Consider the following 20235-nt stretch of genomic DNA (forward strand, 5'->3'; position numbering starts at 1 on the left):
CTGATCATGAATGTGCAAACCACCCTTGGGGGTAAAGGGGATAAGTTTGCCTATTGTTATAACATCTATTGGAATACTAAAGAGACAAGTTGAGCATCACTCTCCATCCAGCATCCAGGCTCTAAAGAGGTTGTTCTTGGAGAATGGAAAATATACTGTAGATTTTGCAATATGTCACCAACTTGTTCATTCTATGCCTAGAAGACTTGGCTCGATCTCTAAAATAATGGAGGTCATACAAAATATGCCGTAGGTTTTTATGTGCGGTGCATTCATTTTTTTAATCTACTAATTTGGGTAAAACTGAAGATTTTGCAATAAAAGTTATCTTATTAACCTTACTTTCATGGCATGGGTTAAAAAATGCTCTTGTCAAAATTTGGGAAATTTTTCTTGTGATCAAAAAATATTGATTAACCCCTTTCTGACGTTGGGTGTAATAATACTCCCTTTGATATGGGCTCCGGCGGTGAGCCCACATCTTTCCCATCACATGTCAGTTGTTTTGAATCGCGATCCACCCGCAGCTATTAACCCATTAAATGCTGCTGTCAAACTACAGCGACACTTAACATGCGCTTCCGGCAAGAGAGATGGAAATCCACTCAACGGTGACCCCCCATCATTTGATCGCGGGTCACTGATGGGTTGGCATGATAACCAGAGGTCTCCTGCAGACCTTTAATGCTGTCACTGATGGATTGCTATGAACGCCGCCCGGTAGTCAATGCTTATAGCAAGTGAGCAATTCTGCTACATACAGGCGATCTGATCATCGCCTGTATGTAGCAAAGGCGATCTGGTTATGGCAGCTTCTTGTCTCCCATGGAGACCATTGAAGCATGCCAAAATTGGAAAAAATGTTTTTAAAAATATAATAAAATAAAAAAATATAAACGTTCAAATCACCCCTCTTTCACCCCATTCAAAATAAAACAAAAAAATCAAACATGCACATACAGTGGGGAAAAAAGTATTTAGTCAGTCACCAATTGTGCAAGTTCTCCCACTTAAAAAGATGAGAGAGGCCTGTAATTGACATCATAGTTAGACCACAACTAAGATTCAAAATGAGAAAACAAATCTTAAAATCACGTTGTCTGATTTGGCATGATTTATTTTTCAAAATATGGTGGAAAATAAGTATTTGTTCATTAACCCCTTACCGACATCGGGCTTAATAGTACACCAATGTCGGTATTCCCCACTTTGATGTGGGCTCCGGCAGTGAGTCCACACCTTTTCCAGGACATGTCAGCTGTTTTGAACAGCTGACATGTGCCCACAATAGCCATGGGTGGAATCGCGATCCACCCATGGCTGTTTACTAGTTAAATGCCCCTGTCCATTGGGCCAGAAATGGGCTCATCGGTGACCTGCATCAGTGATCACGGGTCATTGGTGAGTTCTCATGACAAGCTGAGGTTTCTTGGAGACCGCTAAGGTTGACAGTGCCGAATTGCTATGCAGTGGTCGGTGCTCATAGCAAGTCAGTAATTCTGCTACATAGAGGCGATCTGCTCATTGCCTCTATGTAGCAGAGCCGATCGAGTTGTGCCAGCTTCTAGTCTCCCATGGAGACTATTGAAGCATAGCAAAAGTTAAAAAAAAGTTTAAATCCCCCTCTTTTACCCCATTCAAAATAAACATTAAAAAAATCACATATACACATTTCAGGATATTTGTGTTTTTCGCTTTCTCTGGTTAATGGTCATGTGTTAATATGCACTTACATTGTGCATACACATTAATTTACTTTCTCAGTTCAGACTCCAGTTTTTTATTGATTTCATTGTGCATTCAGTGCATAGAATCATAGAATCGTAGAGTTGGAAGGGACCTCCTGGGCCATCTGGTCCAACCCCCTGCTCAAAGCAGGATTCGCTAAATCATCCCAGTTAGATGTCTGTCCAGCCTCTGTTTGAAGACTTCCATTGAAGGAGAACTCACCACTTCTCGTGGCAGCCTGTTCCACTCATTGATCACTCTAACTGTCAAAAAGTTTTTTCTAATATCTAATCTGTGTCTCCTCCCATTCAGCTTCATCCCATTGCTTCTAGTCTTTCCTTGTGCAAATGAGAATAAAGTTGATCCTTCTACAATGTGACAGCCCTTTAGATATTTGTAGACAGCTATTAAGTCTCCTCTCAGTCTTCTCTTTTGCAAACTAAACATTCCCAAATCCTGCAACCTTTCCTCATAAGACAGGGTTTGCAGACCGGTCACCATTCTGGTCGCTCTTTTCTGAACTTGCTCCAGTTTGTTGATGTCTTTTTTAAAATGTGGTGCCCAAAATTGGACACAATATTCCAGATGAGGTCTGACCAAAGAGGAGTAGAGGGAAATAATTACTTCACGTGATCTAGACTGTATGCTTCTGTTAATACATCCTAGAATTGCATTTGCCTTTTTTGCTGCTGCATCACACTGTTGACTCATATTCAGTCTGTGATCTATTAGTATACCCAAGTCTTTTTCACATGTGCTGTCACTTAGCCCTATTCCTCCCATTCTATATATGCTTTTTTCATTTTTATTGCCCAGATGTAGTACTTTGCATTTCTCCCTGTTAAAAACCATTCTGTTAGTTGCTGCCCACTTCTCCAGTTTATTTAAATCTTTTTGAATCCTCTCTCTCTCTTCTCTAGTATTAGCTATCCCTCCTAGCTTTGTGTCATCAGCAAATTTAATCAGTTTATCCTCAATTCCTTCATCTAAATCGTTGATAAAGATGTTGAACAATACAGGGCCCAGGACAGAGCCCTGTGGTACCCCACTTGAGACATTCTTCCAACTGGATGTGCAGCCATTTACGACCACTCTTTGGGTCCGATCACTAAGCCAGTTATGAATCCACCTAACAGTTGCCTTGTCCATTCCATACTTAGTCATTTTTTCAATAAGGATTGTATGAGAGACTTTGTCAAATGCTTTGCTGAAGTCAAGATATACTATATCTACAGCATTTCCTTGATCCACCCAATCAGTAATACCATCATAGAAGGAAATTAAATTAGTCTGACATGACTTATTAGTTACAAACCCATGCTGACTCTGTTTAATCACTTCATTCTTATCCAGGTATTGACATACATGTTGTTTAATAATTTGTTCAAAGATCTTTCCTGGTATAGAAGTCAGACTCACCGGCCTATAGTTGCCTGGGTCCACCTTCTTCCCCTTTTTGAAGATAGGAACAACATTTGCTCTTCTCCAGTCTTCTGGCACTTCTCCTGTTCTCCAAGAATTTTCAAAGATTATGGAGAGGGGTTCAAAAATTTCTTCTGCTATCTCCTTCAGTACTCTGGGGTGTAATTCATCTGGACCTGGAGACTTGAATACATTTAGGTTAGCTAAGTGTTTCCTCACTATCTTTCTGTTTATAGATATCCTGGATTCTTCTATTCCCTTAATAGGACAGTGAATAACAGTTGATGTTACATTTCCTTTCTGAGAGAAAACAGATGCAAAATAGGAATTTAAAAGTTCAGCCTTCTCAACATCCTGTCTTACCATTTCATTATTTTCATCCTGTAAAAATCCTATAGCATCTTTGACTTTTCTTTTACTTTTGACATATCCCCAAAATCCTTTATTATTGCTTTTGACATCTCTTGCAAGCCTCAATTCATTTTCAGCTTTAGCTAATCTGATTTGTGCCTTGCAGGTTCTGCAGACAGCATTATATTCTTCTTTAGATATGCCTCCTTCTTTCCATTTTATAAACATTTTTTGCTTCCTTTTTAGCATGTGCTTAAGTTCTGTGTTCATCCATCCTGGTTTCCTTAAATGCTTCCTATTCTTCCCTCTTTTCGGAATTGTTAACAACTGTGCTTTGAGAATTTCATTTTTCAAGATTTCCCATCCTTCCTGGACATTTTTGTCTTTAAGGATATCCAGCCATTGGATCCCTCCAATTCTCTTTCTGAATCCCTTAAAATCTGCCTTTCTGAAATCTAACCTTGACGTCTGAGTCTTCACAGGTCTTCCGCCTCTAGTTATCCAAAATTCTAAAATAGCATGGTCGCTACCTCCTAGGGTCCCAGCCACTTTTACCTCCTCAACCATTTCCTCCCTGTTTATAAGGATTAGATCCAAGGTAGCAGTTCCCCTTGTTTTCTCCTTTACCTTTTGGAAGATAAAGTTGTCAGCAAGAGAGGATAAGAATTTCCTTGACCTGTTAGTTTTGCCTGAGAGAGATTCCCAACAAATGTCTGGATAGTTGAAATCTCCCATGACAACTATGTCATATTTTTTGGAGAACTTGGCCATTTGATGCATAAAGAGTTCATCCATATCTTCAGCTTGCACAGGCGGCCTGTAGTAAATGCCTACAATGGTGTCCTTTCCATTGTTCTGTCCTTGTATTCTTACCCAAACAGTTTCCACAGAACTCCCAGTCTCTGAAGCTTCAATCTCTGTGCAGATATACGCATTTCTAACATACAATGCGACACCCCCTCCTCGTTTATCAAGTCTGTTTCTTGCAAATAAGTTGTATCCTTCTAGTCTTGTATTCCAATCATGTGTATTGTCCCACCAAGTTTCAGTGATTCCAATGACATCATATTTCTTTTCCTGTGTTAGTAGTTCCAATTCTCCTTGTTTGTTGCCCATGCTTTGTGCATTAGTATAGAAACATTTTAGTTTGTGATTGGTTTCTCTTTCTCCAATATTTTTTTTAATTAGATTCTTTCGTCTTTGTTCTTCCTTTCCACTTCTAATAGCAGAGTTCTCAGTAGCATTTGTCAGGTGTATGGCTTTTTCTGGTCTTTTGCTTCCCTTCCCATGTTGTTCTAGTTTAAAGCTCTCCTTACAAGTGTAGCAAGGCGACTTCCAAATACCTGCTTTCCAGTCTTCGTAAGGTGCACCCCATCTCTAGCAAGTAGTCCATCGTATAAGTAGCTCACTCCGTGATCCAGAAATCCAAATCGTTGCTGACGGCACCATCGACGTAGCCAGTTGTTCACCTGCAGAATCTTATTCCACCTCCTTGTTCCATGGCCATCCACTGGGAGGATGGAAGAGAAGACCACCTGCGCTCCCAGTTCTTTCACTTTCTTGCCTAAGTCTTCAAAGTCTCTGCAGATGGTTTCCAGGTCGTTTCTTGCGGTGTCATTTGTCCCCACATGTAGTAGCAGGAATGGGTAGTCATCTGTAGGTCTGAAGAGTCCTGATATCCTGTCAGACACATCTTTAATTTTTGCACCTGGAAGACAGCACATTTCTCTTGAAGTTATATCCGGTCTGCAGATAGCGGCCTCTGTTCCTCTCAACAGGGAATCCCCCATGACCACCACTCTCCGTTTCTTCTTCACAACATTTTTCTTTCTCCATCCAGGAGGACTCTGAAGGCGTACAAGGTTGCTGTTTGTTGGCAAAGTCTTATCCTGATGTATTTCTTCATCGTTTTCCTGCGTGAGAGCCTGGTACTGGTTTCTGAGCAGTATGGGTGCTGACTGCCTCCTGATCCTCCTGCTTCTCTGGGTCACATGTCTCCATTCCTCTGTTTCTTCAGGTGCACTTCGAATTTCTTCTCTTTCTGTAACATGAAGAGATAATTCTGCTCTGTCCAAGAACTCTTCACCTTCCTTAATGATCTTCAACGTAGCTAACCTCTCTTCGAGATTTTGCAACTTTTCCTCCAACAGGGTCACAAGCTTGCATTTGTGGCATGTGAAGTTTGGCTTTTCCACTGGTAAATCTGTGAACATGTAGCAAGAAATGCAGCTCACCAAATGGCTCCTGGCCTCTTCCATCTTGAGATTTCTTAAAAAGATGAAAGATGAGCCATCTATCGGCGCGCGGTTTCTCCGATTTCCTCTTTTCAGCTGCAACGGCCAAAACCCAGTGATCGTTGAGCTCGCGGAGACTCTTCACTTATCCCAGAAGGCACTGGGAATATGCAAATGATCTCCTCAAGACTCTTCCCCTGGTTTCTCCGATTTCCTCTTTTCAGCTGCAACGGCCAAAACCCAGTGATCGTTGAGCTCGCGGAGACTCTTCACTTATCCCAGAAGGCACTGGGAATATGCAAATGATCTCCTCAAGACTCTTCCCCTGGTTTCTCCGATTTCCTCTTTTCAGCTGCAACGGCCAAAACCCAGTGATCGTTGAGCTCGCGGAGACTCTTCACTTATCCCAGAAGGCACTGGGAATATGCAAATGATCTCCTCAAGACTCTTCCCCTGGTTTCTCCGGTTTCCTCTTTTCAGCTGCAACGGCCAAAACCCAGTGATCGTTGAGCTCGCGGAGACTCTTCACTTATCCCAGAAGGCACTGGGAATATGCAAATGATCTCCTCAAGACTCTTCCCCTGGTTTCTCCGATTTCCTCTTTTCAGCTGCAACGGCCAAAACCCAGTGATCGTTGAGCTCGCGGAGACTCTTCACTTATCCCAGAAGGCACTGGGAATATGCAAATGATCTCCTCAAGACTCTTCCCCTGGTTTCTCCGATTTCCTCTTTTCAGCTGCAACGGCCAAAACCCAGTGATCGTTGAGCTCGCGGAGACTCTTCACTTATCCCAGAAGGCACTGGGAATATGCAAATGATCTCCTCAAGACTCTTCCCCTGGTTTCTCCGATTTCCTCTTTTCAGCTGCAACGGCCAAAACCCAGTGATCGTTGAGCTCGCGGAGACTCTTCACTTATCCCAGAAGGCACTGGGAATATGCAAATGATCTCCTCAAGGGATGTAAGGGTGTGACCGCCCTCTTTCTGAGCTGGGAAAGCCATCCAGTCTGGCCTAAGCTTTTACTAGTGGGTCAGTCCCTCGATGCTTTTTCACATTCACGTCACTTGGCAAGTGAAAAGGTTTTAAATACTAGAGTAGAGACTGTCCCACAGGGGTTGCCGTGATGTGGCAGGATGGCTTGTACATTATTTTGATCAAAATTATGTTTACTAAATACCCTTATTATTATTATTATTATTATTATTATTACCTTTATGCATTATTTGCAGTTTATTTTTTACTTTTTATTTCAGGATATTTGTGTTTTTATTAATTTACTTTCTCAGTTCATACTCCAGTTTTTTATACATATTAGGTATCGCCATGTTCAGAATTACCCGATCGATCAATAAAAACAAGGTTTAACCCTATCGCTATACAGCGTAGCGACAAAAAAAAATTCAAAACACCAGAATTACCGGTATGCTTTTTTGGTCAACGCAACATAGCATTAAAATGTAATGGGCTATCAAAAGAACATATCTGCACCAAAATGGTATCACTAAAAATAACAGCTCGGTGTGCAAAAAATATGCCCTCACTCGACCTGAGATCACAAAAAATGCAAACACTATGGAAAATGGCGCAATTTTTTTTTTTACAAAGTTTGGAATTTTTTTTGCCACTTAGATAAAAAAGAACCTAGGCATGTTTGGTGTCTATGAACTCATAATGACCTTTAGAATCATAATGGCCAGTCAGTTTTGGCATTTACAGTGGCATGTAAAAGTTTGGGCACCCCTGGTCAAAATTACTGTTAATGTGACCAGTTAAGCAAGTTGAAGATGGAATGATCTCTAAAAGGGTTAAAGTTAAAGATGACACATTTTCTCTGTATTTTAGGCCAAAAAAATTATATATTGTCATTTTTTAGATTTTAAAAATTACAATAAGGAAAATAGGCCAATGCAAAAGTTTGGGCACCCTGCATAGTTAGTACCTAGTAGCACTCCCTTTTAAAAATATCACAGCTTGTAAACGCTTTTAGCAGCCAGCCAAGAGTCTTTCAATATTTTGTTCCTTCCTTGGAAAATTCTTCCATTTCTGTGAGATTCCTGGGTCGTCTTGCATGCACTGCTATTTTGAGGACTAGCCACAGATTTTCAATGATGATCGAATCGGGGGACTGTGAGGGCCATTGAAAAACCTCTAGCTATCGCCTTTTGAGGTAGTCTATTGTGGATTTTGATGTGTGTGATAATTATCCATTTGTAGAAGCCATCCTGTTTTCAAATTCAGTTTTTTTACACATGGTGTTATGTTTGCATCAAGAATTTGTTGAAATTTCATTGACTCCATTCTTCCCTCTACCTGTGAAATGTTCCCTGTGCCATTGTCTGCAACACAACTCCAAAGCATGATTCATCCATCCCCATGCTTAATGGTTGGAGAGATGTTCTTTTCCTGAAATTCTATGCAATTTTTTCTCTGCACATACCTTTGATCATTGCGACCAAAGAGTTTTATTTTAACTTCAACGATTCACAGGACTTGTTTCTAAAATGCATTGGGCTTGTTTAGATGTCCTTTTGTATACTTCTGATGCTGAATTTTATGGTCAGGGTGCAGGAGAGGTTTTCTTCTGATGACTCTACGATAAAGGCCATATATGATAAGGTGTCTCTGAACAGTAGAACAATTACCACAACTCCAGAATCTGCTAAATCTTTCTGAAGGTCTTTTGCAGTCAAGTGGGGGTTCTGATATGCCTTTCTAGCAATCCTACAAGCAGCTCTCTCTGAAATTTTGCTTGGCCTACCAGACCTTATCTTGACCTCCACTGTTCCTGTAAACTGCTAATTCTGAATTACATATTGAACTGAGGAAAGGACAACTTGAAAATGCTTTGCTATCTTCTTACAGCCTTCTCCTGCTTTGTGGGCCTCCACCATTTTTCATTTTCAGAGTGCTAGGCAGCTGCTTAAAAGAACCCATGGTGGCTGTTTTTTCGCACAAGGTTAGAGGAGGCTATGTGTTTCTAAACCTGTGGAATCTGCATCAGCTGGCCTTTCCTAACATTGAGGGTGAACAAGCCATATACCTTACAGGCTAATTAAGGTCTGAAACCTTGGTCAAAGTTATCTGAGCACACAAATCTCCAAAGGTGCCCAAACTTTAGCATCGGACCATTTTTATTTTTGTAATTTTTAAAATGTGAAAAAATGACAATGTGTATTACTTTTTAGCCTAAAATACAAAACAAATGTGTCATCTTTAACTTTAGGCCTTTTAGAGATCATTTTATCTTCAACTTGCTTAACTGTTCACAATAACAGTAATTTTGACCAGGGGTGCCTAAACTTTTGCATGCCACTGTAGTGAACCTAGCAAAAAATCCAAACAAAAAACAAGTGTTGGATTGCACTTTTTTGCAATTTCACTGCACTTGAAATTTTTTCCTGTTTTGTAGTACATGACATGGAAAATCGAATGGTGTCCTTCAAAACTACAACTCGTTCCACAAAAAACAAGCCATGACACAGCCATATTTATGGAAAAATAAAAAAGTTATGGCCCTGGGAAAAAGGGGAGCAAAAACGAAAACGCAAAAACGAAAAAAATCTCCGGTCATGAAGGGGTTAACAAAAGTTCATCTCAATATTTTGTTATATATTCTTTGTTGGCAATGACAGAGGTAAAATGATTTAAAAGGTTGGCACACACTGTTGGTGGTATGTTGACCCATTCCTCCATGCAGATCTCCTAAAGAGCAGTGATGTTTTGGGCCTATTGCTGGGCAACACAGACTTTCAAATCTCTCCAAAAGGTTTTCTATGGGGTTGAGATCTGGAGACTGGCTAGGCCACTCTTCAATGCCCTTGCTGATGGAAGAGGTTTGCACTCAAAATCTCATGATACATGGCCCCATTCATTCTTTCATGTACATGGATCAGTATTCCTGGTCCCTTTGCAGAGAAACAGTCCCAAAGCATGATGTTGCCACCCTCATGCTTCCCAGTAGGTATGGTGTTCTTTGGATGCAACTCAGCATTCTGTATCCTCCAAACCTGATGAGTTTTGTTTCTACCAAACAATTCCACTTTGGTTTCATCAGACCATACTCTTCTTGAAAATCCAAATGCTGTCTAGCAAACTTCATATGGGCCCGGACATGTACTGGCTTAAGCAGGGTACACGTCTGGCACTGCAGGATCTGAGTCCCTGGTGATGTAGTGTGTTACTGATGGTAGCCTTTGTTACAATGGTCCAGGCTCTATGCAGGTCATTCACTAGGTCCCCCCGTGTGGTTTTAGGATTTTTGCTCACCATTCTTGTGATCATTTTGACCCCACGGGGTGAGATCTTGCTTGGAGCTCAAGATTAAGGGAGATTATCAGTGGTCTTGTATGTCTTCCATTTTCTTATTATTGCTCCTACAGTTGATTTCATCACACCATGCTGCTTGCCTATTGCAGATTCATTCTTCCCAGCCCGGTGCAGGGCTACAATTTTGTTTCTACTGTCCTTTGACAGCTCTTTGGTCTTCACCATAGTGGAGTTTGGAGCATGACTGTTTGAGGTTGTGGACAGGTGTCTTTTATACTGGTAACAAGTTTAAACTTGTGCCATTGCTATAGGTAATGAGTGGAGTACAGAGGAGCCTCTTTAACAGGAAGTTACAGGTCTGTGAGAGCCAGAAATCTTGCATGCTTTTAGATGATCAAATACTATTTTACTCCATAATTTGCAAAATAAATCTTGCCAAATCAGACAACGTAATTTTCTCTATTTGTTTTCTCATTTTGACTCTCACAGTAGTGGTCTACCTATGATGTCAATTACAGGCCTCTCTCATCTTTTTAAGTGGGAGAACTTGCACATTTGGTGGCTGACTAAATACTTTTTTTCCCACTGTATTTGGTATTGCCGTGTTCAGAATTACCCAATCTATCAACATAAAAAAATTAACCTGATTCCTAAACAGCCTAATGAAAAAAAGGCAAAACGTCAGGATTGCGTTTTTTTGCATTAAAATGCAATAACAGGCAATCAAAAGATTGTGCCTACACCAAAATAGTATCAATAAAAATGTCAGCTTGGCACGCAAAAACTAAGCCCTCACCTAACTCCATATCACAGAAAATGAAGATTCTAACGGTACATTTTTTTTAATAAAATGGTACATTTTTTTTTAATAAACTAACTTTTATTTTTTAATAAACTTGGATTTTTTTTTGACTGTTTAAATAAAAAAGAACCTAGACATATTTGGTGTCTGTGAAGTCTTAATGACCTGGAGAATCATAATGGCAGGTCAGTTTTAGCATTTAGTGAACATACGGTAGTAAAAAGGCAAAACAAAAACAATTGTGGAATTGCACTTTTTTGAAATTTCACAACACTTGACATTTTTCCCCATTTTCCAGTACACGATATGTTAAAACCAGCAGTGTCTTTTAAAACTGCAACTTGTCCCACAAAAAAACAAGCCCTCACATGGCCATATTGACACAAAAATTTAAAAGTTATGGCTCTGGGAAGAAGGTGAGCAATAAACGCAAACGCAAAAAAGACAAAAATACCATGAAGGGTTTAAACTCTTATTTTTCAAAGGGAGTGTACCCTGTAATGCAGGTGGTCGGATGCAACACACAGAAGACATGATGCAAAAACAGTCAGTGAACTGTGTAGGTAACAGTAGTTATAATACAATTGGTGCTATTAAACAATCAAATCAACAATGAACCATTTAACAATACAATTGTAATAATAATGGAAGCTTTTCACTATACAACGTTAATGTTCTCTTTACAAGGAGGTTATGCCCGTTCACAGGAGTTACCATGTAAGTTCTTCCTGCAATTCTGGCCCTAGCAGAGGGTATAGTGTTTTCCCGCTAGGACGCAAGTCTTTCTGATGAAGCCTATTAAAGCCCATTGAGCCTCCCACACACCAATTGGCCCACCTGATGTCCTTGTGTAGGTCAATTTCTGTACTGCATGTTATAGCTGGAAGTGATGGCTCTGCTTTCTCCTTCTATCCCTCTGCAGCCACAGGCATGCTCCTCTGGTCACTGTCTCCTTGAGGGTCTTCAATGCTAGACCGTAGGTGGATGTCTCCTGGGCCAGGGAAGGAGAAGAAGACTTTGTCTCAACTCTCGGCGAGTGTCGTCTCCTCTGGAACTTAACCGGCACAGAGTATTGACCGATGCGCTGACTTTGGTCTTGATAAAACACAGTGGATCTACACCAGCAGATAACATGGCTCCCGAAACCATCATTGATTGTGGAAACTTCACACTAGACCTCAAGCAGCTTGGATTGTGTGCCTCTCCACTCTTCTTTTATACTCTGGAACCTGGATTTCCAAGGTCTTGTGTGAAATATCCACAATCAGTGATGGTTTCATGAGCCATGTCATCTGCTGGTGTAGGTCCACTGTGTTTTATCAAGACCAAAGTCAGCACAACCGTCTACCAGGAAATTTTAGAGCACTTCATGTTTCCCTCTGCTGATAAGCTTTCTGGACTTGGACATTTCATTCTCCAGCAGGACTTGGAACCTGTCCACACTGCCAAAAGTGCCAACTCCTGGTTTAAAAACAACAGTATGACTGTGCATGATTGGCCAGCAAACTCATCTGACCGTAACCACATAGAGTGTCTATGGGGTATTGTGAAGAGGAAGATGAGAGACACCAGACCCAACAATGCAGACGAGCTGAAGGCGGCTATTAAGGCAACCTGGGCTTCCATAACACCTCAGCAGTGCCACAGACTGATTACCTCCATGCTCCACCGCATTGATGCAGTAATTGATGCAAAAGGAGCCCCGACCAAGTATTGAGTGCATTTACTAAACATACATTTCAGTAGGCCAACATTTCCGATTTTGAAATCATTTTTTCAAGCTGATGTTATAAAGTATTCTAATTTACTGAGATAATGACTATTGGGTTTTCATTGGCTGTAAGCCATAATCATTAACATTAACAGAAATAAACACTTGAAATAGATCACTCTGTTTGGAATCTAAGTAGCAACTCTTTACTTTGCTCACTAGGGTTGTCGAATGGGTACCACCCCAACTCAGGCACTCATTGCCTATGATGCTAAGTCCATCAATTGACATGTAGCTGCCTTTGGTGCTAGTTTGCCTGTATTTCACATGTGTTCTGTCTCAGAAGACTCTCCTGCCATACTCCTTGCCACCGCAGACAGCGAACTGTTTTCAAATCATTCAAAAGACTTTTTTGTAGGTCTTGCTCTGCCCACCATGTTTGTACAGATTTTGGGCTCACCAGTGCTCTGCCACATCTTTAATAATGTGCAGAGCTACTTCACTCATTTATTTTTCTTAAACTAGGCAAACCTTTACAAATTGGCTGAAAAGTACAATTGATTGGGTAAATTGATAGGGGGTGTCAAAAAAGGGACTTCTGATGTATGAGAGACTTTTACAATATCTGGTCAGGCAGCACATCCATAACTATAGGTGTCTGAGATTAGTCACGTCTTCATATAAGAGCAGATTTGCCACTGAGAATAAGAAAAGAAACCTTGGCATGACCTTGCATCTCTTTGTCACCCACCCCGACCTTAACCATGGATTCCCCCAAAGATAAATGAAGATCGAGAAACTCCTACCAGTAGTTAAAGGGAACCTGTCACAAGTTTTGGCCGATAAAAGTTACTGCCATCACATTTCACGGCTGATATGCAGCATTCTATAATGCTGTATATCTGCCCCCAACCCGACCTGTAAGAGAAGAAAAATAACTTTTATTATACTCATCTGCAGTGTGGTCCGGTTCGAGGGGTGTCACTCTTCTTGGTCCAGCGCCTCCCATCTTCATGCGATGCCGTCCTACTGCTTGCTTCATGTGGCGCTCCTGCACAGGTATACTTTCTGCTCTGTTGAGAGCAGAGCAAAGTACTGCAGTGTGCAGGTGCCTGAAAAGGTCAGAAAGGCGCAGTACAAGCGTAATGCAGTACTTTACTCTGGCCTCAACAGGGCAGAGAAGTACGCCTGTGCAGGAGCACGGTGCCAAGGAGATAATGTGAATAAATCAGGGAAGCATCATCCACATGAAGCAAGCAGTAGGATGGTATCGCATGAAGATAGGAGGCGCTGGACCAGGACCAGTGACACCCCTCAGACCGTACTGCCCTGCAGGGGAGTATATTAAAACTTACAGATCAGGTTGGGGGCAGATATAGAGCATTATGGAATGCGGTATATCAGCCCTGAAAGGTAATGGTTATAACTTATATGGGCCAAAACTGGTTACAGGTTCCCTTTAGGCGATGTGCACATGTGCGGAATTGCAGCGGAAATTTATGCGGTAATTCCGCAACTCCCTGCGACGGTAAATGCGTGGGAAATATGCGTGAAATACGCATGCGGAATTCCCGTAAAAAATAGCGTTTTGCAAGCATAATTAGCTTGCAGAATGCTAGCGTTTTCTAAGGCCTGTTTCACACATCCGTTTGTGTCCATCAGTCAAAATTCGCCGTTTTGCCAAAAAAACGGATCCACCATTTTTCTTGGCGGATCCATTTTTTTTCCTATTGAGTTGCATTACCGGTGGATCTTGACGGATGGCCATCCATTGGATCCGTTTTTTTGCGGATCCGCCAAAATTTTGACGTCCGCCGACATGCCCGAACGGACTATGCAACGTTTTTTCGGGCGGCCGGATCTGCATTTCTCACTGCGCATGCCCGAAAGACTTCACTCAGCCGCAAATTTAACCCTAAACTCTGTTCTGGCGGCTGAAAAATTTTTGCTCTCTCTCTCTCTCTCCCCCCCCAGGCAGCAGTTCCTTTAAAATTCTTCCTTTGACGGATCCGTTAAAATAACGGTCCGGTGCCAAACGTTGTGTTCAGTGCAGGAACGGATCCGTTATCCGCCATTTTAGCGGATTTTGACTGACCAAAAAAACTGAGGTGTGAAACAGGTCTAAGCGATCTGTAGCTTCGCTTGGAAACTGATTGACAGGTTGCTCACAATTGTCAAACACAGTGTTAGACGAGTGTGACCAACTTTTTACTATTGAGGCTGCCTATGCGGCATCTGTAGTAAAAGATACAATGTTAAAAATAATAATAAAAAAAAAAATCGTGATATTCTCACCTTCCAGCGGCCCCCGCAGCCTTCCCGAGCCTCGCAATGCCTTGCGACAATGACCCCAGATGACGTAGTATCACGTGAGACCGCTACATCATCACAGGTCATTGTCGCAAGGCATCACTGGGAACGTGACTTGCTGGGAGCATTGCTGAGGCCCGGGAAGGCTGCAGGGGCTGCTGGAAGGTGAGAATATCATGATTTTTTATTTTAATTCTTTTTTTAACAGGGATATGGTACCCAGGACCTGGAGGAGATTCTCATCTCCTCTAGACCCTGGGTACCATCCGCACATGATCAGCTTACTTTGCGCATGGTGGGCATAGCCACATGCGGAAAGTAAGCGGATCAATGCATTCCTATGTGTGCGGAATTTCCTCGATTCCGCACAAAGAATGAGCATGCTGCGTATTTTTCCGCAATGCGATTCCGCCACGGAAAAATACACAGCATTAGCACAGCATGTGCGGCATGCCATTGAATTCAATGGGTTGCGGATTGTAAGCGTTTTCGCGGTGAAAAAATGCAGAAAAAATGCTTATAATCCGCACATGTGCACACAGCCTTAAAGTACTTTAGACGTGTTGCAAAATTCTACAATAAAAACTGATTTGGATTGTTAGAGAAGTACACTAGCCTCATCAGGTCTCAGATCTATTTAATAATGCATGTAAGTTTATATTGTGAAATTTGGTGACACATACACTTTAATCGATTCAATTAATACGCAATTTAATAGTTGTTTTATGGAGAAATTCAACATGAAATTACGCTACAATTATTTGGAAACTGGATATCTTCATTTAGCTTTTCCCTGCAGAATTCAAATTAGTCACACATTATATGAAAAGAATGAAATACACAGAAATAATTAATTGTTAACGAGCATCCATGGCTCTGTACATTTTTAAATTTCTAAAAGTATATTGTTTTTCGCAGCTGTAGCATCATCAAAATAACATATAAGCTCATCATGTGCTTATTTGCCATTTTAGTAATATTACGTTTCTTTTCAGGATAGAACCTTATTCTCTTTGCTCAGTTCTTTTAACCACGTAAAGCAATTAGTTTCAGAAACGCTTTTTAATAACCGTATAATTGAGTCTATTCTCAGCTCAACAATTATGTGTACAGCTTCAGCACTGAAAAAGTGCTGAAAAGGCAGTTACTGTATAATGTCCGATATTATTTGAGGATAGTACAGTTGTGGCCAAAAGTATTGACACCCCTGCAATTCTGTCAGATAATACTCAGTTTCTTTCTGAAAATGATTGCAAACACAAATTCTTTGGTATTATTATCTTCGTTTAATTTGTCTTAAATGAAAAAACACAAAAGAGAATGAAGCAAAAAGCAAAACATTGATCATTTTACACAAAACTCCAAAAATGGGCTAGACAAAAGTATTGGCACCCTCAGCCTAATACTTGGTTGCACAACCTTTAGCCAAAATAACTGCGACCAACCGCTTCTGGTAACCATCAATGAGTTTCTTACAATGCTCTGCTGGAATTTTAGACCATTCTTCTTTGGCAAACTGCTCCAGGTCCCTGATATTTGAAGGGTGCCTTCTCCAAACTGCCATTTTTAGATCTCTCCATAGGTGTTCTATGGGATTCAGGTCTGGACTCATTGCTGGCCACCATAGAAGTCTCCAGTGCTTTCTCTCAAACCATTTTCTAGTGCTTTTTGAAGTGTGTTTTGGGTCATTGTCCTGCTGGAAGACCCATGACCTCTGAGGGAGACCCAGCTTTCTCACACTGGGCCCTACATTATGCAAAATTCGATGGTAGTCTTCAGACTTCATAATGCCATGCACACAGTCAAGCAGTCCAGTGCCAGAGGCAGCAAAGCATCCCCAAAACATCAAGGAACCTCCGCCATGTTTGACTGTAGGGACCGTGTTCTTTTCTTTGAATGCCTCTTTTTTTCTCCTGTAAACTCTATGTTGATGCCTTTGCCCAAAAAGCTCTACTTTTGTCTCATCTGACCAGAGAACATTCTTCCAAAACATTTTAGGCTTTTTCAGGTAAGTTTTGGCAAACTCCAGCCTGGCTTTTTTATGTCTCTGGGTAAGAAGTGGGGTCTTCCTGGGTCTCCTACCATACAGTCCCTTTTCATTCAGACGCCGACGGATAGTACGGGTTGACACTGTTGTACCCTTGGACTGCAGGGCAGCTTGAACTTGTTTGGATGTTAGTCGAGGTTCTTTATCCAACATCCGCACAATCTTGCATTGAAATCTCTTGTCAATTTTTCTTTTCTGTCCACATCTAGGGAGGTTAGCCTTTAAACTTCTTGATGACACTGCACACAGTAGACACAGGAACATTCAGGTCTTTGGAGATGGACTTGTAGCCTTGAGATTGCTCATGCTTCCTCACAATTTGGTTTCTCAAGTCCTCAGACAGTTCTTCGGTCTTCTTTCTTTTCTCCATGCTCATGTGGTACACACAAGGACACAGGACAGAGGTTGAGTCAACTTTAATCCATGTCAACTGGCTGCAAGTGTGATTTAGTTATTGCCAACACCTGTTAGGTGCCACAGGTAAGTTACAGGTGCTGTTAATTACACAAATTAGAGAAGCATCACATGATTTTTCGAACAGTGCCAATACTTTTGTCCACCCTCTTTTTTATGATTGGTGTGGAATTATATCCAATTTGGCTTTAGGACAATTTTTTTGTGTTTTTTCATTTAAGACAAATTAAATGAAGATAATAATACCAAAGAATTTGTGTTTGCAATCATTTTCAGGAAGAAACTGAGTATTATCTGACAGAATTGCAGGGGTATCAATACTTTTGGCCACAATTGTAAGTGTTTGAAAGAGTTATTATGGTATTTGTTTCTAGTATAACAACTGTTAAAATAAGAAACAAAGTTTTGTTTTTAGTTTTAATGCTTTAACAAAACAAATGCACAAATAATCTGTATTTAAATGTTCTATTGCTTTGTGTATGCAGCTCCTATGCAGACCAATGTGTTTGCATGGAAACATTATATAGTCTGATCCTACTGTCATATTCCTTTCCACTTTTCCTCTACTTCTTGCAAAATGACCACATTTTAGGTGGTGTTTGTTTCCCTCATGTAAACTTATGAGCATTAAGCTTACTGGCAGGACATACATGTAGAATTCAAAAGGTCGTTCTTGAATGAAAGTACATTTCACTAGGGTTTTTACACTTGTGCTTCCATTGTAAGAATGTTATTGGAGCCAGTATCTTTACTTATGCTATTAGGAATGACGAACCATGTAGGTTTTTCATGGAAGTCTGACGGGGTATGAGAAGTCCGGCACATATTTTAACCCCTTAGTGATGGAGCCAATTTGCAGCTTAATGACCAGGCCAATTTTGACAATTCTGACCACTATCACTTTATGAGGTTATAACTTTGGAACGCTTTAACAGATCCCATTGATTCTGAGAATGTTTTTTCGTGACATAATTTACTTCATGATAGTGGTAAAAGTGCTTCGATATGACTTTGACGTTTAGTTATGAAAAAAATGGAAATATGCGCCCGCCATTTTCTTCCTGGATGACGATGGCGGCGCCCACCAGAGGATGCAGTAGAACCCGAGGACCACCGGGAGGTACTGGGGGAATCGGGGACCCTGTTTCTCTCTCCTCTGATGTGTAATCACATCAGAGGAGAGATAAAGTAAATGCAAAATTGCTGCTTTTTTTTGCGGTCGCCGTTATACGGTTAATAACGGCGATCGCAAATGCGGGGTCAGTAATAGCCGACCCGAAACATGTTCTCAGGGGTCTTGGCTACCCCCGGCAGCTGAGACCCTGGAGAAAATCCGACTCTGGGGGGCGCAATACACTTTTTCCACAGCACTGTGAATTCACGGCGCTGTGGTTTAAATACCCTTAACTACCCCCGCTGTTAAAAGGCGTATCGGTGGTCGTTAAGGGGTTAAGCTCCCGCTATGAAAAGAAAGAAATGCATTTATAAAATACTAGCTGAAGAGCCCGGTGTTGCCTGGGCATAGTAACCAACTGTGGTTAGTTATTACAAATTATAATGATTATATTGCACATAAAAACCATCCATCTAATCCTATCCTGTGTGATACTGTCTGCTGAGCCGTGTATCTAATCCTATTCTGTGTGATACTGTCTGCTGAGCCGTGTATCTAATACTATTCTGTGGTGATACTGTCTGCTGATCCGTGTATCTAATCCTATCCTGTGTGATACTGCCTGCTGAGCTGTGTATCTAATCCTATCCTGTGTGGTACTGCCTGCTGAGCTGTGTATCTAATCCTATCCTGTGTGATTCTGACTGCTGAGCTGTGTATCTAATCCTATCCTGTGTAATACTGACTGCTAAGCCGTGTATCTTATCCTATCCTGTGTGATACTGCCTGGTGAGCCGTGTATCTAATCCTATTCTGTGTGATACTGACTGCTGAGCTGTGTATCTAATCTTATCCTGTGTGATACTGACTGCTGAGCTGTGTATCTAATCCTATCCTGTGTGATACTTGGCTCCCCCTGCAGTCTGTGTCAGAGGATGGTCTGTGTTGGCACTGTAATAAATTGTGTTATTTCCAGCTTTAAAGAAGGACGATAACACCATAGAATTGATAAGAATAATAAGCCTCAGTTACCACAACTGTCTACAAAGAAAACTGTTGCTGATAGCAACCAATCACAGCTCATTTTTCATCTTCTAAACAGATCTGGGACAGCGTGGCGAGTTTTGAGTGGTGACTTTTGTGTTTCGACTTTTATGTGGCGAGGTTGGTGAATGTGTGGTGAAATGTGTGCTGAGGGTGGTATATGTGTTGAAGCACGTGGTAGTGTGTGGCGCATTTTGTGTGTGCTCATATACCCGTGTGTGGTGAGTATCCCATGTCAGGGCCCCACCTTAGCAACTGTACGGTATATACTCTTTGGCGCCATCGCTCTCATTCTTTAAGTCCCCCTTGTTCACATCTGGCAGCTGTCAATTTGCCTCCAATACTTTTCCTTTCACTTTTTCCCCATTATGTAGATAGGGGCAAAATTGTTTGGTGAATTGGAACGCGCGGGGTTAAAATTTTGCCTCACACCATAGCCTATGACGCTCTCGAGGTCCAGACGTGTGACTGTGGTAAATTTTGTGGCTGTAGCTGCGACGGTGCGGATGCCAATCCCGGACATACATACATACATACATAAACACACACACACATTGAGCTTTATACAGTATATTAGGTGTATCAATTGCGCCACCTTAGTTACTTTCATTGTGCTGTAATGTGCAGCATCTTCAAATACTAATGCATTTGTCTTATACATATTCTGTCCAAAGTTTATAGATGCATGAACATTTTAAGTGTGTTAACCTATTTTAGAGACAGGAAAAATATATCATTTTTCCATGTAAGCCAGTAGTTATCAACCACTAAGGACTCTCAATTTTTAATATT

This window comes from Dendrobates tinctorius, unplaced genomic scaffold (genome assembly GCF_039654945.1).
Source record: "Dendrobates tinctorius isolate UK_male_01 unplaced genomic scaffold, ASM3965494v1 ptg000008l, whole genome shotgun sequence".
Taxonomy (NCBI): Eukaryota; Metazoa; Chordata; class Amphibia; order Anura; family Dendrobatidae; genus Dendrobates; species Dendrobates tinctorius.